This window comes from Corythoichthys intestinalis, chromosome 12 (assembly GCF_030265065.1).
Source record: "Corythoichthys intestinalis isolate RoL2023-P3 chromosome 12, ASM3026506v1, whole genome shotgun sequence".
NCBI classification, from domain to species: Eukaryota; Metazoa; Chordata; class Actinopteri; order Syngnathiformes; family Syngnathidae; genus Corythoichthys; species Corythoichthys intestinalis.
The window spans coordinates 6,474,772-6,490,648 of NC_080406.1; the positions used below are offsets into that span (position 1 = coordinate 6,474,772).

Sequence of the window (15,877 nt, forward strand, 5' to 3'; positions counted from 1 at the left end):
AAAAAGATAGACACTGATGAGGAATAGAAAAAAGTGTGGAAGCAAAGGCATAAGTGAATGACTGCTGTGTATAAGGTTAAAGTAAGGATTATAGACCTGTCCGTCTAAAATGCCATGTTTTTTCCCGCCCAGTTATACCAGTGATAAAGCATAATTTATTATTTATTTCTGATAACACTAGCAGGTTTAATTCTTTTTTTTTCTAGAGCTGGTGCACATAATTGATATTTTTTGCTTGTAAGATGTTTACGTTGAAAGTTTCCACTTAAATTACCTACCTATTGTGTTCAAAACACCAGGAAATACAGTAATTAAATTGCTACACTTTATTGTTGTCCGTCACTGGAGTTTTATTTTATTATCAATCTCATCCAGCAAAATGACGGTCATATAGTAAGCTTTATTTTTTTTTCTCATAAAAAATCATAACATTGGTATGAAATTTTGTTGTGTAATTTCATCTTTAATCCTTTTTTATATGTTTGAAATACTGTACGAACACACACAAATGTTTACTATTGTATCGTTTTCACTCTGTATCGAACTGTATCGTTCTTAAACTGTATCGAATCGTATCAAATCGCTCGGCCCTAAAAATGTATCGTTTTTTTAATCGAATCGTAATCTGTGTGTCAGACATGTCCAAAGTCCGGCCCGCGGTCAAATTTCATCTGGCCCCCAGCCTCTGTCATAAAATCAATTACGTCTGGCCCGCACACCGTATTGGCGCTAATATAAGACGGTGTTTTTTGCTTTGAAATAAGACTGAAAAAGTGGGGGTCGTCTTATATTCGCGGTCTAGACATTATACCCATTTACGACGCTAGATGGCGCCAGATATCATTGAAGCGATGTTCTGTCATGACAGATCTCAGCTACTTTCAAGTTTAACCAGTTTGCATTATTTTATTACAATGTTTTTCCTTATTCAGATTTGTTTCAAGATTACAGTTACAGTTAACTTCACTTTGATGGCTAATGCAGTTATTGCAATTTTTGTTTTGTTTTATCACAATAGATTGGTTTATTTACATTTCAAAAACCAGAAGCCATTCATTTACGAATGTGATTGCACTTTAGTTTACATATTTAAATGTTCAGATATTAAGATTTGAATGTGGCAAAATAACATGCTTTTTCTCCAAATATATTGTTATAATCATTTGTTTCAGATGTACTGTAATTATTTTCTGAATAAAAATTAATTTGGTGTTCAAAAAGTCTTTTTTCAAACTTGAGTCTTGAAAAAGAGGGGGTCGTCTTATAATCAGGGCTGTCTTATATTCGGGCCAATACGGTAAATTGGTCAGCGGTGCTGCTACCAGCATATGAAGTAGCTTACACACTAAATGCTGCTCCTCATTTACCCACTAAAAGGCAGCAGCACTCTAAGCAACATTACTCCGTGTGACCCTTTACTTCCAATTTTCTAAAATGGCGACAATCAACAACAAAAAAAGAAAGTTTTTTTGAAAGACTGCGATGGCCGACGCTGCAAGGATCGGTGGAAATTGGACTATTCCTTCACTAAAATATTAGGGCTGCAGCTATCGAGTATTTTAGTAATCGAGTAATCGACTGGAAATTCTATCGATTAATCGAGTAATCGGATAAAACAAATATATTTTTAGGTGAAGAGAAATTAAAAATATACATGAGAAAACAAGACATTTCATCTAATCTTGAACCATTTTCAGTCAATCAATGTCTTAATTTTCGATGCAGATTGTTGAAAACATCCAACAATTGCATCTCAGATTAACTAGAATAAAAAAAGACTAATTCACTGCTTTCACTCAAAAAACCTTTAGATCTTATTTAAAAAAAAAAAAAATATATATATATATATATATATATATATATATATATATATATATATATATATATATATATATATATATATATATATACCAAAAAATGCCGTTACGCTTGATAGCACACATCACTTAAAAGTTAGGATTTTTTCCCACGTGTTTCAATTGAATTTCTATTTGTGTCAAGCCATTTTTAAGTTCTAATCAAGTTTTAAGTTAGTCTAAACTGTAAATCCTGATAGGATTTTGAGTTTTTGCAGTGTTCAAAATAAATGTATGATACAGGCTGTATTGGAGCACATTAGGGACCAGTGCTACTTGGTGTTTTATCCAGCAATGACTACTGAGCTAAAATTGCTAGTTAGCATTATTGAGTTTTTATTTTACACCCTCATCACTCCACAACGCTATGTTATGTTAAAGCCTGTATGTAAGAAACGTTAGCCACGCATCGACGTGGTCATAAGTAACGTTAACCTTTATTTATTAGCGCTTAGCGCTCTTTATTAGCACTTAGCGCTCTACTGCTTTAAGATGGCGGCTGTTTATAACGCTGCCCAGACGCGACCGAGTCTGTCATTTAGCATCTAGTTCAACATACATGTGATCTCTATGAGACTCGTCAGACGCTACCTACCAACGTAGCATCGTGCGGGCTAGTATTTAGCAACGTCTACATCGTTTGTAGCGGCTGTCGGTTGCAGTAAGTTTTTTTTTTTTCTGCTTCTTCCTCTACGCACGTGACATCAGTGCGTTGTCCCGCATTAAAAGTAGTCCGAGCAAAACGTGATGCTTAGAGCTGTCAAAATAAACGATTACTCGAGGTGAATAAAATTACTCGGATCAGTTTTTAAACTCGAGTTACTCCTGTACTCGTTTCAGCTCTATAAAATATGCAACAACTCGGTCTGCCTCATTTGCAAAGAGATGGTAGCCGTTTTTAAAAAGTTCAATGTGAGGCAATAATACCAAACAAGACACGCTGACATGTACGACAAGATTATAGGGAAGATACGCAGCGAGAAATTGAAGCAACTTGAAGCTAGTTTAATTTCACAGCAGCAAGAGCCCGAGAGTCAAAAGAGAACGCCACAAAGGCAAGTTGCGAGATTGTTGAAATTATTAATTCAAGAAAATAATAAAGAAAATGTGACACATAGAATGGCTTGTTAAAATTTGCTTAAATATATTGTTCTACGTAAAGGACGCCATCCAAGGTCGGCCCCCACATTTTTACCACACCAAATCTGGCCCCCTTTGCAAAAATTTGGACACCCCTGATCTAGATACATATCGAATCGGCTTCATACCAGAGATTCCCAACCCTAGTTAAAACCTCTTCAATACAATGACGCCTTGACTTACGAGTTAAATTCACGACTGCATTCCTATTCCAAATCAACATTTTCTCTGGAACTGAACAGACTAACGCTGTAATTAAAACGCAAAGAAGTAGCAACAAATAAAAACAAACCATAAAAGAATACAAAAAGTCTCGTTTTGTATGTGCGCTCCCTTCTTGATGAGATTCTATCCGGCTCCGCGTGCTAATGACAGCAACTTTGATGTTGTGCCGCTAAATGCCTCGCCTATTGCTGTTTTCCAGTTTCCGCGGAGCTCGCGTGTGTGCGCCTCTTTATGTGTGTCTGGTGTGTGCGTCAGCATCTCTCTGATGTGTGTGCGCGCGCGCGCGCTCGGAGGCTTATGCTAATTGCGGTCTCCCGACTGGCCTTCTGGGTAGAGTCTGCGCGAGTGGGAGTGGAGCGAGTCGCTCGGTCTCGACAGCATTCATCCACCACTCCGCGCGGCACTCCTCGCACGTACGTACGCAGGACTCCGCGTAGGTTCCGTCCGACCGGGCTGCTCGGGTTTTTTCTCCGAACGCTTCTTTATTTTCCTCTCCCGCCGCTTCGGCAGTCTTTTGTCGGCTGCTTCTTTTGATTTTTCCCGGCGGCTTGCCGAAGAAGGGGAACCGCGTGAACGCGAGGCGGAACTACCGCCGGACCGGAGCTTCTCGGCTACCCCCTCCCCCGACTAGCTCGAGCCCAGCCGGGCCCATTAAGGCAGACGAGACGACGGAGGTGGGGACGTCCGGGCTCCGCCAGCCCGCCATGGAGTGACGGAGACAAGAGCCGAGTAGGACGGCGTGCTCCGCTCGAAGCTAACATGGCGCTGCCGCCGCCGCCGACGCCGCGGCGAGTTTTGACCGAGCTGAGTTAATTTCTCTCGGCCGTCGCCACCTGTGTCTCCTCGGCGAACCTACCGGTGCTTTCGCGGACACCTCGAGCAAACCCGCTTGGATTCTAAACTGAACAAACTCGCTTTTTAGTTGAGTAAAAACTCAAAAGGATGACTTTCCACTAGTTTTGAAATTTCAAACGGATAACCGGATTGACACTTTTGAGTTTTTTTTCTTTTTAACTTCGTAAAAAGGAGAACAACGGCACAAGTTGGCTGGAAGTGACGCCGAATTTCCCAGGTGAGCTGAACGCCGCATTTCTACTTTTTGGTGAAGCTTTATATTAAGCGGTTGCTTTTAATGCGTTTCGAAAGAAAAGTCTCATTAAAGCACCTCGTGATGGTGTGCGGAGACACTAGGAGCGAAACGGGCCACTTCTAAGAATAGCGCATAGGGTGGTCTTTGTGTGTTTTCGGCGGGGCAATGGCATGTGCTTGATAAATAACACACGCGCAAGCGACTCGCTCGGGGTCCGGTTCGGCCGTGAGCTTGGCCTCTTTCCGCCCCCTTTCCTTCCTCCCTCCCGCCCCGCGGCTGTCCTGTCAAGCGGACTCCGGGCGCGAGCGCCACGGTGAATAAATTCAGCGTTTTCACACTCCGTGTCGTGTGACCGAGAGTGTCGAATGTGTGAGAGTGTGCGCGTGGGTGGTTGGCGCGTGTACGTGCGCGCACACGGAGTCCCTGCCGCTTAAAAAAAACAAGGTTAAGGAAGCCAGCCTCGCCCTGCCAAAAAGGTTCAGTTGGAGGGCATCCCCGCAGTGTGTGTGTTTCTGCGTGCGTGTTTTGTTTGGACAGGAGTGGACGTTGATCGGCGGCTTTCGTCAGCCTCGAAGCTGTTAGGGAAATGCGCGTGTGCATTGTGTACACAAAACACACGGATGGATCAAGGTCTCGTATAGGTGTGTTCTTTGTGACTTTGGGATTTTTCGTGTGGATTTAATAACCCCCTTCTAAAATAAACACCTCTATTTTTGTCACCTAATCTCCGCTGGAGCTCTCAACCACTTTCATCCCGCCTTCCATTGTTGTATTATTAATCGCAGGTTTTATTTTGGCTTTGCACGCGAGGCGGGCGCCGCGATAAGGTTGTTGGACTTCTTCTGAGTTTCGACTGCAATCAACAACCCCCCCCCCCCCCCCCCCCACCAATTCCCACCTCACGTCATGTCGCCCCGCGCCTTCTGTCCTGGAGCCACCCGGGCACTAATTAGGGGGACGCTCTCTTAGGACGATCGATGCGCCTCGTATTGGCTGGCTCCAGCTCATTAACGAGCTTAGTGAGGGAGGCGGCCGTAAGAGCTCAAGCTCGCCGACACCCTCACGTAAGCAGCCAATCCACTTCGGACCCGGCGAAGGCTGGAAATGCACGCGTCTGCTGCTGCTGCGGTGGCGGCGGGGCAGGTTTGGGAGCGCCGGGGGCCTCGTGTTGGGACCTCCGCTTTTTATGAGGGGGCGGATTAAGTGATAGAGGCGCGGAGGGGGTAGGAGGTGGAGGAGGAGGCGTCAAGGGGCTTTGACACATGAATAAAAGGTTAAATGTGCTTAAAGCAAACCTTGACATGGGGGGGGGTAGGTTGTAAAGCCTATTTTTTTAAAGTAAGAAACTAACAGAAAAACAGGAAGGCTGTCACGATTTCTAAGAAAAGCGCATCTTCTAATTAAACAAATGGGAAAATCTGGATACCGGGGCGCTGGAAGTTACTCATAGAATGGGTGTTGATCTTTTTTTAGTTTTTTTTCCCCATCCAAATTTGTCATGCTTGTGAGTTTGTCCATACAATGCAGTACACACACAAGCTGGATAGTCTATGGACTACTACTAGGCTACTAAAAGACAGTAGACCTGAATGATATTGTAAAAAACTATTGTTGCGATTTTTTTTTTGGGGGGGGGGGTTTGCGATATATTGGGATATTATATTGCGTTATTAAAAATGTATACAGTGGGGCAAATAAGTATTTAGTCAACCACCAATTGTGCAAGTTCTCCCACTTGAAAATATTGAGAGGCCTGTAATAGTCAACATGGGTAAACCTCAACCATGAGAGACAGAATGTGACCCCCCCCCCCCAGAAAATCACATTGTTTGATTTTTAAAGAATTTATTTGCAAATCCTGGTGGAAAATAAGTGTTTAATCAATACCAAAAGTTCATCTCAATACTTTATGTACCCTTTGTTGGCAATAATGGAGGCCAAATGTTTCCTGTAACTCTTCACAAGATTTTCACACACTGTTGCTGGTATTTTGGCCCATTCCTCCATGCAGATCTCCTCTAGAGCAGTGATGTTTTGGTGCTGTTGTTGGGCAACACTGACTTTCAACTCCCTCCACAGATTTTCTACGGGGTTGAGATCTGGAGACTGGCTAGGCCGCTCCAGGACCTTGAAATGCTTCTTACGAAGCCACTCCTTTGTTGCCCTGGCTGTGTGTTTGGGATCATTGTCATGTTGAAAGACTTAGCCACGTCTCATCTTCAATGCCATTGCTGATGGAAGGAGATTTTCATTCAAAATCTCTCGTGACATGGCCCCATTCATTCTTCCCTTTAGACAGATCAGTCGTCCTGGTCCCTTTGCAGAAAAAAAGCCCCAAAGCATGATGTTTGCACACCCATGCTTCACAGTGGGTATGGTGTTCTTTGAATGCAATTCAGTATTCTTTCTCCTCCAAACACGAGAACCCGTGTTTCCAAAGAGTTCTATTTTGGTTTCATCTGACCATAACACATTCTCCCAGTCCTCTTCTGGATCATCCAAATGCTCTCGAGCGAACCGCAGACGGGCCTGGACGTGTTATGGCTTCAGCAGGGGGACACGTCTGGCAGTGCCAGATTTGAGTCCCTGGCGGCGCATTGTGTTACTGATAGTAGCGTTTGTTACTGTGGTCCCAGCTCTCTGTAGGTCATTCACTAGGTCCCCCCGTGTGGTTCTGGGATTTTTGCTCACCGTTCTTGTTATCATTTTGACGCAACGGGGTGAGATCTTGCATGGAGCCCAGATCGAGGGATATTATTAGTGGTCTTGTATGCCTTCCATTTTCGAATAATTGCCCCCACAGTCGATTTCTTTACACCAAGCGTTTTACCTATTGCAGATTCAATCTTCCTAGCCTGGTGCATGTCTACAATTTTGTCTCTGGTGTCCTTCGACAGCTCCTTGGTCTTGGCCATAGTGGAGTTTTGAGTGTGACTGACTGAGGTTTTGGACAGGTGTCTTTTATACCGATAATGAGTTAAAACAGGTGCCATTAATACAGGAAACGAGTGGAACCTCGTTAGACTTAGTTAGAAGAAGTTGGACCTCTTTGACAGCCAGAAATCTCGTTTGTTTGTAGGTGACAGATACTTATTTTCCCCTCTAATTGGAATTAAATTCTTTAAAAATCAAACAATGTGGTTGTCTTTTTTTTTTTTTTTCCCACATTCTGTCTCTCATGGTTGAGGTTTACCCATGTTGACAATTACAGGCCCCTGTAATCTTTTCAAGTAGGAGAACTTGCACAATTGGTGGTTTACTAAATACTTATTTGCCCCACTGTATATACATACATATGGCGGAAAACACTCAGGTTACTTGAAGTTCCGCTCTGAGACTCTGGGTGCAACGGTTCAGTTAGCCCAAGGTTCGGTTTGAACCTCGGTTTTGCGATCACGGTTTCTGTTCGGTTTCGGTTTGCGTTTTGCATGTTTTTTTAATGCCTACGATAAATGTTAGTACGAATTATAGAAATTTTATATTAAAACCCCTCTTAATGTTTTTGTTTTAATAAAATTTGTAAAATTTTCAATCAAAAAATAAACAAGTAGCCCGCCACTGTTGATGTCAATAATTACACAATGCTCATGGGTGCTTAAGCCCATAAAATCAGTCGCACCCAAGCGCCAGCAGAGGGTGACAAAACTCCAAGAAACACAAGTAACAAGTTGGCATTGCACAGTGCTGTCATTTTAATCTGTTTGAGCGGGGCATGTGCGTTAATTGCGTCAAATATTTTAACGTGATTAATTTAAAAAAATTAACTATCGCCCGTTAACGCGATAATTTTGACAGCCCTATTTTTAATATATTGTACGTGCAGTATGTCAGCTTGGCAGAAATTTTCTTGGAAGTACTTGAATACGATAAGTGTCAATTTCGACCAGGAACCAATGACCTTAACCTTAACCTCAACCTAACCCAGTAGAAATGAATTGGACATCTAGCACCGTCAATGACTGCTAATGAATTTTGATAGCAACATTTAGCTTCCTTTATTAACAAGTCACATCTTTTTAAACGATATATTGATCATCTTTTACAATACAAAGTACCAGAATGGATTATATCTTTTTAAATTCGGCAAAGTCATGTCTAAATTAGGCATGTAAGATGCATTTTGAGAACCCAAAAACGAACAATAAAGGGCTAACCCTGCCTTTACTCCGCGCGTCGTTAGGCAGGGATAACGTGAGCCGTTACCGCGGTGAATTCCGGAGGCGGTAAATCGATATTGTGAAATGGCATCCGCGCTAATCTCTTCAGGGTCGAGGGAAGCACGCCATTGTTTAAGATTGCGGTCACTTCCCGGTTCGGCCGCAAATAAACCGTAGCGCCCCCCAAAAAATGGATTTGCGAGATTACACACCTGCTCTAGAATCCGGCGTGTTTATTTACGATCCCTACCAACTTTTTTTTCCGTTGCAGTTGGCCCGCCGATGACGATGACTCAAACGCAGGCTCGGCGTTCTCGGTTGGGCCCGCCGGTGTTGCCGGCCAGAATACATACAAGTATAGGTCATCTGCAGCTACCAAAATAATCTTGCTGTCAAATGTCATCCCGTCTGTTCTCTCCAATAACCCGACAAACTCTCGAGCTCGCCCCGGAATGTTTTTTCGGTCGTTGGACCGAGCGCATACGCGCAAACCCAAATACTTGGCATTTTGCGCTCCGCTTATTTATAGTGCGACCGTCATTTTCCACTGCGCGGCCAGTGTGGGGGCTGATGTGTTTTCCAGGTGGTGGAACAAGGGGGTCTGAGGCGCAGTGCGGGGAAGGCTATTGACTCGGCGTCATGTCACATGACCTCACATTTCCTCCAGTGTTGCCAAATTGGACGAGTTAACGCCCAATTGGGCTGTTTTCAAAGATGAGAGTTGGGGAAATTTGGGCTACTTTTGGCAAAATGAACAGTTTTCATTAGTTTTAACATGTTGGAAGTTCAGCGAGGTAAATTGCTTGCAACAACTTGTTTTTGTTGGCAACAAGGCTAAATGATATTGGCAAAAAATGACAGTCATTTTGGGGGGGGGCGAGGTTTGCGATATATATTGCAATATCGCAATACTTTGTATAAGAGATGGGAACCTCTGGGTAGCTCACGAGACGATTTGCGGTAAAAGGCTCATGATAATGATCGCTAAGATTTAAGGCTGCAGCTATTGATTATTTTAGTAGTTGATTAATCGATGAACTAGTTAGTTCGAATAATCGAGTAATCGGATAAGGAACATGAAAAATTAAAATACCTTAGCTGAGCTTCAAACGTTTTTTTTTTTTTTTTTAAATGAGGATCTAAGTACAACAAAAGAACAATTGGCTAACTTAAGTAGCAAAAGTCCGCTAGCTTAAATGCTATCAAATGCTAACTTTTTTTTTTTTTAATTACAAAGCTCTTAACAAATGGTTCAGGCACATATTCCCACAAAAAACGGCTAAATATACCTGTAAACTGGGTTGTTCCGATCATGTTTTTTGCTCCCGATCCTATCCCGATCGTTTTAGTACGAGTATCTGTCGATCCCGATATTTCCCGATCCGATTGCTTTTTTTTTTTGCTCCCGATTCAATTCCAATCATTCCTGATAATTTTTCCCGATCATACACATTTTGGCAATGCATTAAGAAAAAAAATGAATAAAACTCAATTCAATTGCTCCAAGTATCTTTTTTTATTGTCCAACATGACATTGTTCCACTGCTTTGGATCAAAACAAAGCTTATGGATGAGTGTAAAACATTTTGTCTGTAACGTTAAATACAATTAGAAAACGATTTAATTAAAAAAAAAAAAAAAAAATTTAAAAAAGGCATGTCCCATATTTTTTTGCCGATTCCGATACTTTGAAAATGACTTGGTCGGACCCGATCGATCGGGACATCTTAACTGTAAACTAAATTAGGAATGCATTTAAAAAAAAAAAAAAAAAAAAGCTCAAACAAAACCTTAGCTTATGTTGGTCTTAACAGGGAGCTGCTGGATTTATCCATGTGAAATGAGGCAGACTAGAGGGCGGTGTATCCACCCAAGTAATAAAACTAAAGGCATACACTTTCAATATAAACCATTACAGCGCCACTTTAAATTAAACGCATACTCGAAGCAGCAAATTTTAATTCCAATCTTTTTTTTCTAACCGAATACTCGACTTAATCGATTAATCGTTACAGTACTACTAAGATTACACTTTCAAAACTGGATTAAATGTGAAGGGAAAATAAAATTCTCGAGTGTTTCTTCAAACTATGCAGAATTACACTTTCAGGCTCAACAACTAATCGATTAAATTGATTAAGATGGATTAATAAATGAGTTGCCAACGAATTTAATAATGGATTTTTGCCGGCAGCTATGAGCAGTGCCATTTGGGTCCTTGTTTGTGCGTAATGTGAGGCTGCCCGCATGCGTTCAGTGATAAGAGAGAGAGAGTTCACTGCTACACCCAGATTGGGTTGCTGAATCAATAATATTACGAAATGTCGAGAGTGACATTGTGTTTGCGTGCCTCCGTCAGAGGTGAGTAAATGAAGCCAGTTGCATTGTTTGTCAATGAGCCATTACGACCGTAATTTTCAGACTATAGGCGCACTTGACCATAAGCCACCACCCACCAAATTTGACACGAAAGCGACATTTGTTTATCGATAAGCCGCAGTGGACTATAAGCCGCAGCTGTCCTCACTGTATTATGGGATATTTACACCAATCGATATTAACTGGTAACACTGTATTTGACAGTGGCGCCATAAGAACCACCATGAAGCTTTGAACCAATTGGCTGCAAAGCTTCATTGCTTCAAGAAGCTTCATTTGGCCAGCTCTGCTCCCTTGAGGGATACAGTAAACCTGTGCTGCCACCTGCTATTAACACAGTTGTCATCCAACATGCCTCCTAGGATGCATTGCAGCGGTACAGTTATCAAAATTCATGTTCTGTGCTTTTTCAGTTACTGTTCCAGTTGTTTCATTAATTGCTAGTTATGGTATTCGCACTACACTTTATCTGACAGTGGCTCCATATGACATGACACTGCCATGAGCATTAATAAATGCTTATGACCGATATCAATTCGTGTCATCCGGAAAATTATCTCACTTTTGAATGGATGTAAAAGATCCAAGCTGGACATAAATGTAGTGACATAATTTGCCGGATGACACTTAATGACATCTGTCAGATGCACTTATTAATGCCCGTCATGTCATAATTATGAAGGTCGTAAGGCAGTTTTATGACGCCGCAGGATTCAAAATGAGGGGGGAAAAAGTAGTGGCTTGTGGTATGAAAATTACGGTACTCATCACGGAGCGCTAAGATAGTTAGCAGTTATGCTAATCAGTGTCCTAAGTGTCCATTCGTATTGTTTTGGAGAAGCATGGTGGCGCTTGAGCTATTTTTGGATCGTAAAGTTTAAAGGTGCACGATAATTATCGGTCCGATAATAGGAATTATGACATCACCCCAATAAATTCGATAACATTGTATATTATCGGCCCTGTTAATAATATTTTTGGCACGGTGTCGGATTGTGATGTGTGCGTTTGTTTCCACTCATCATTTTCCAGCATGCAAAGTTTTGTTATGGTCTTTGTTTTGTTCATTATAATAATGTTCATGTCATCATGAAAATTCTGGTTCGGTCAAAGGCAAATCAATGCTGAATCAACCACTAGTATTTTTGACCTACAGGTGTTCTAAAACTCAATATACGATAGACTGAATATACATTGAAAAATTATATATATATATATATATATATATATATATATATATATATATATAGTCATTGTATAGGTATCGGCCTTGAGGAGCAGGAAGTTATCGATATCGGTATCTCTTTCAAAAAATGGATATCGTGCACCCCTAGTGAAGTTGAAAATAAATTTCTTTTTATTAAAAGAAACACACATAAACTAGGGTTGTCCCGATCATGTTTTTTTGCTCCCGATCAGATCCCGATCGTTTTAGTTTGAGTATCTGACGATCCTGATATTTCCCGATCAGATTGCTTTTTTTTTACTCCTGATTCAATTCCAATCATTCCCGATAATTTTTCCCGATCATATACATTTTGGCAATGCATTAAGAAAAAAATGAATAAAACTCGGACGAATATATACATTCAACATACAGTACATAAGTACTGCATTTGTTTATTATGACAATAAATCCTCAAGATGGCATTTACATTATTAACATTCTTTCTGTGAGAGGGATCCACGGATAGAAAGACTTGTAATTCTTAATATTGTGACTAAATATTGCCATCTAGTGTATTTGTTGAGCTTTCAGTAGATGATACTGTAGCCATGCCCAAATGCATGATGGGAAGTGGAACCATGACTGTGCGTAGTGCTACCAATTGATATATCTTCTCTGCGTTGGGAAATAACATAGGGTGTTAAGAAAAAGATCAGTTACTACCTTTCTTCCCCACATTGCTTCCCACGACATTTCTAATCGTAGGGAGAGGGATTGTAAGGCTTTAGCCTATTAAATAAAGGCTGCCAAAATTCACTCTACTCATTTTACGCTGCCTTTTAGCTCTATATATAGGTAAAACGGCGCCATTACAGATTGAACGCGACAATGCGTGAGTGGGTCGTGCAGCGCATGCGTTAATTGCGTTAAGTATTTTAACGTGATAAATTAAAAAAAATAATGACCGCTGTTAACGGGATAAATTTGATAACCCTACCTTAAGCCTAAACTAAAGACTCTGGATGAGTGTAACATATTATGTCTGTAACGTTAAGTACAATTAGAAAATGATTTAATTAAAGAAATATATATATATTAAAAAAAGGCATGTCCGATATTTTTTTGCCGATTCCGATACTTTGAAAATGACGTGATCGGCATCTCGAACATAAACCCATTCATTCTGCTTAGTCTCAACACAAACTCCCATTCAAACTGTAAATTGCCATACAAGAGAGTGTACTTTGAAATTGCATTTTGTCTTCATTGTAACTTAAAACATGCCTAAATCAACTTCAAGTTCAACTGTGAAGGTAATTGAAAAAAATGACATTTATTCGATTAATCGTTTAATTGGACGATTAATTGAATATAAAAATAATCGTTAGTTGCAGGCCTTATGTGATTTAAAAAAATTAAATTGGCCTCAAATATCGGCTTACAAAATCTCAGTCGGCTGAATTTTTTTTTTAAATCGCCTTTGAAAATCCCATTATCGGTTAATCTCTTGTTCGAACCTTTTCCAAGAACTACATCTCCCATCATGCTTATTGGCGAAAACGGCAATTTTTGGTTATATTAGGAAAATATAGATTGAGTTGCGTTATGTAAACATCTTATTTTAAACGGGAATTTGTCATTTGGGTATATTTTTATCGATCAGGGCATGTGTTACATTGTGGTTGGACTAAATATCGTCTTCCAGATCCGGCAACCTTGATTTCGTCGTGTCACGGCGCCTTGCCAGAGAAAGGTGCGCTTTCCAGGTGATTGTAACCCGCCCTCTCACAGCCAAAGTAGCTTCATTATGCGCTAATTCAATTAGCGCGACCGACTTCTATTAATTATAAAAAAATGCAATCTTGCGTCTGAGTCTTATCTTTCCGCATTAATTCAAATGAGCGTATTTCCAGCCCCCCGCACACTGGGAATGTTTTTATTTTGATGTAAATCAGACAATAGTTTGCGCTTTTCAAAAGAGACGCTTGGAATCGCCGCTCCGCCGTTTAGCGACAACCGTGCTCGCCGCCCATTTTAAAGCAATTAACCTTCTGTTTGTCCGCTTTTCTAATCTGGAATCAATAAGGGCCACGCACGGAATAGCTCCCCCTGATTGAGCACATCAATAGAAGCGCGCCGGCGCTTTGGCAGCAGAAGGCAGGAGGGGGTGAAATTAATAAAATCCGAAAAGGACGGTGTTGTGTTTCATGTCTCTAGTCGGAGACGCGGGCTCTTTTTTTTTTTTTTTTTCCGTTGTCACGCCTGGATGGAAGACAACAGGCTCGCCGCTGCCGAGGCGGCCCGCGTGTGAACAAAAGCCGAGGAGAGATCGGTTTTCCAGGCGCCGCTGCGCAGCTCCCGGAGGAGACGTCACGGTTTGATTGAAGCTATGCTCCGTGCCGGCCTCCCGGGACCTCGCCATGAAACGGGAGAGCGGACGCCCCCCTCCCTCCTCTTCGCCGCCTCCTCTTTCCCTTCCTCCCTCGCCCGCTCTTTTCTCGCCTCGCTCCACAAAGCTTTTTGTTTCGACGCGGTCTGGAGCGCTCGGAGCGCTTCCCCGCAGAGATGTGACAGCGGCCGCCGCCGCTCCTCCCCCATCCTTGAGAGAGACCAGCGCGGCCCCCCGAGATCCAGACGGGCCTCTCACGTGATGGCACGTGTTCCAGTGGTCTGCGCTCGCACGCTTTTTTCTGTTCTCCGGGCGACACGGGTGGCTTACGAGATGGCGTTCCGTCATCATGCACGCATGTTTTAAAAAGTTCTACGAACTGGTAACGACAGGTAGTCCCCCGGTTTACGGTCGTGTTCTGTTCCTGCGCTGGCAATGTAACCCGAATTTCCGTCTGAATTAACCGTTTAAATACCCCTAAATACCCCCCAAATCGCAAAATAACTATCCAAAAACATGCACAACTCCTAGCTAAAAGTATGGAATCACCAGTCTCGGACGAGGACTCACTCAGACATTTTATTATGTAGAACAAACTCTGATAAAAAGATTGAACCAATTCATTATTTTTCCAAAAGTGCAACTCCTTGGCATTCAGAAACACTAAAAGCAATGCGGGGGGCCTGTTGACCGGGGAGAGAGGGGGACGGGGGTGGGGTAGTCTATAAACTAAGTGATTGAAAGGGGTAGAGTGTACACAAATTAGCTTTGTGATCTAGAAGCCAGTACTCGTGGGAATCCCTTGTGGGTGTAAGCCCATTGGCAACCGACCCTACGCCACCCCATTGCCTATCCCGGCACCGGGACCCCCCACCTGACCGCGCCCTATCACATCCAGTCGCACGCGAGCCCCACCAAGCACGCGACAGCCACACAAACGAATGGAGACGCCCCGCATGCGCCAACCCAGGGCCGAAATGATTAAAAACATTGTGGTGGTCACTAAATGTTACTTTTATAGAGCAAGTGCAGGGAAATAAATATAGAATCACTCCATTTTGAAGAAAAAAATATGGAATCACTCCATTTTGAGTAGAAAATTCAGACACACCCAGTCAATTTCCTTTCCTTAATTGGGCTCCTGCCTTAGATTAGATCTGCTCGTTAGTCAGCAGTTAAAAACAGTGTAGTTATCACACCTTGGAGGGTTGCTGGACAAAGTGGATTCACAAGAATGTCCCTAACAAATCATCCAAACACACATTCCGGCTAAATATACCTATAAACTAAATTACGAATCCACAAAAACCATATTAGCTTGTGTAGCTGGATTCATCCATGTTAGATGAATGTGATATTTAATGTTGCCACTAGAGGGCAGTGTATCCACCCAAATCAATAAAACTAAACGCAAACACTTTCAGAACAAACCATTACAACGCCACGCTAATAAAACGAATTCTGGAAGCAGCA

At 42.0% G+C, this 15,877-nt stretch overlaps 1 protein-coding gene across 3 annotated transcripts in view; it reads left to right on the plus strand.

Moving 5' to 3' along the window:
* The first annotated feature begins 3,544 nt into the window (after positions 1 to 3,544).
* bcor (BCL6 corepressor) overlaps positions 3,545 to 15,877 on the plus strand; it is a 107,077-nt gene continuing 94,744 nt past the window's right edge. For all 3 annotated transcript variants that reach the window (XM_057853461.1, XM_057853462.1, XM_057853464.1), the window contains exon 1: positions 3,545 to 4,293. The gene's annotated coding sequence lies outside the window, so the exon portion shown is untranslated. The remainder of the gene's footprint in view (positions 4,294 to 15,877) is intronic.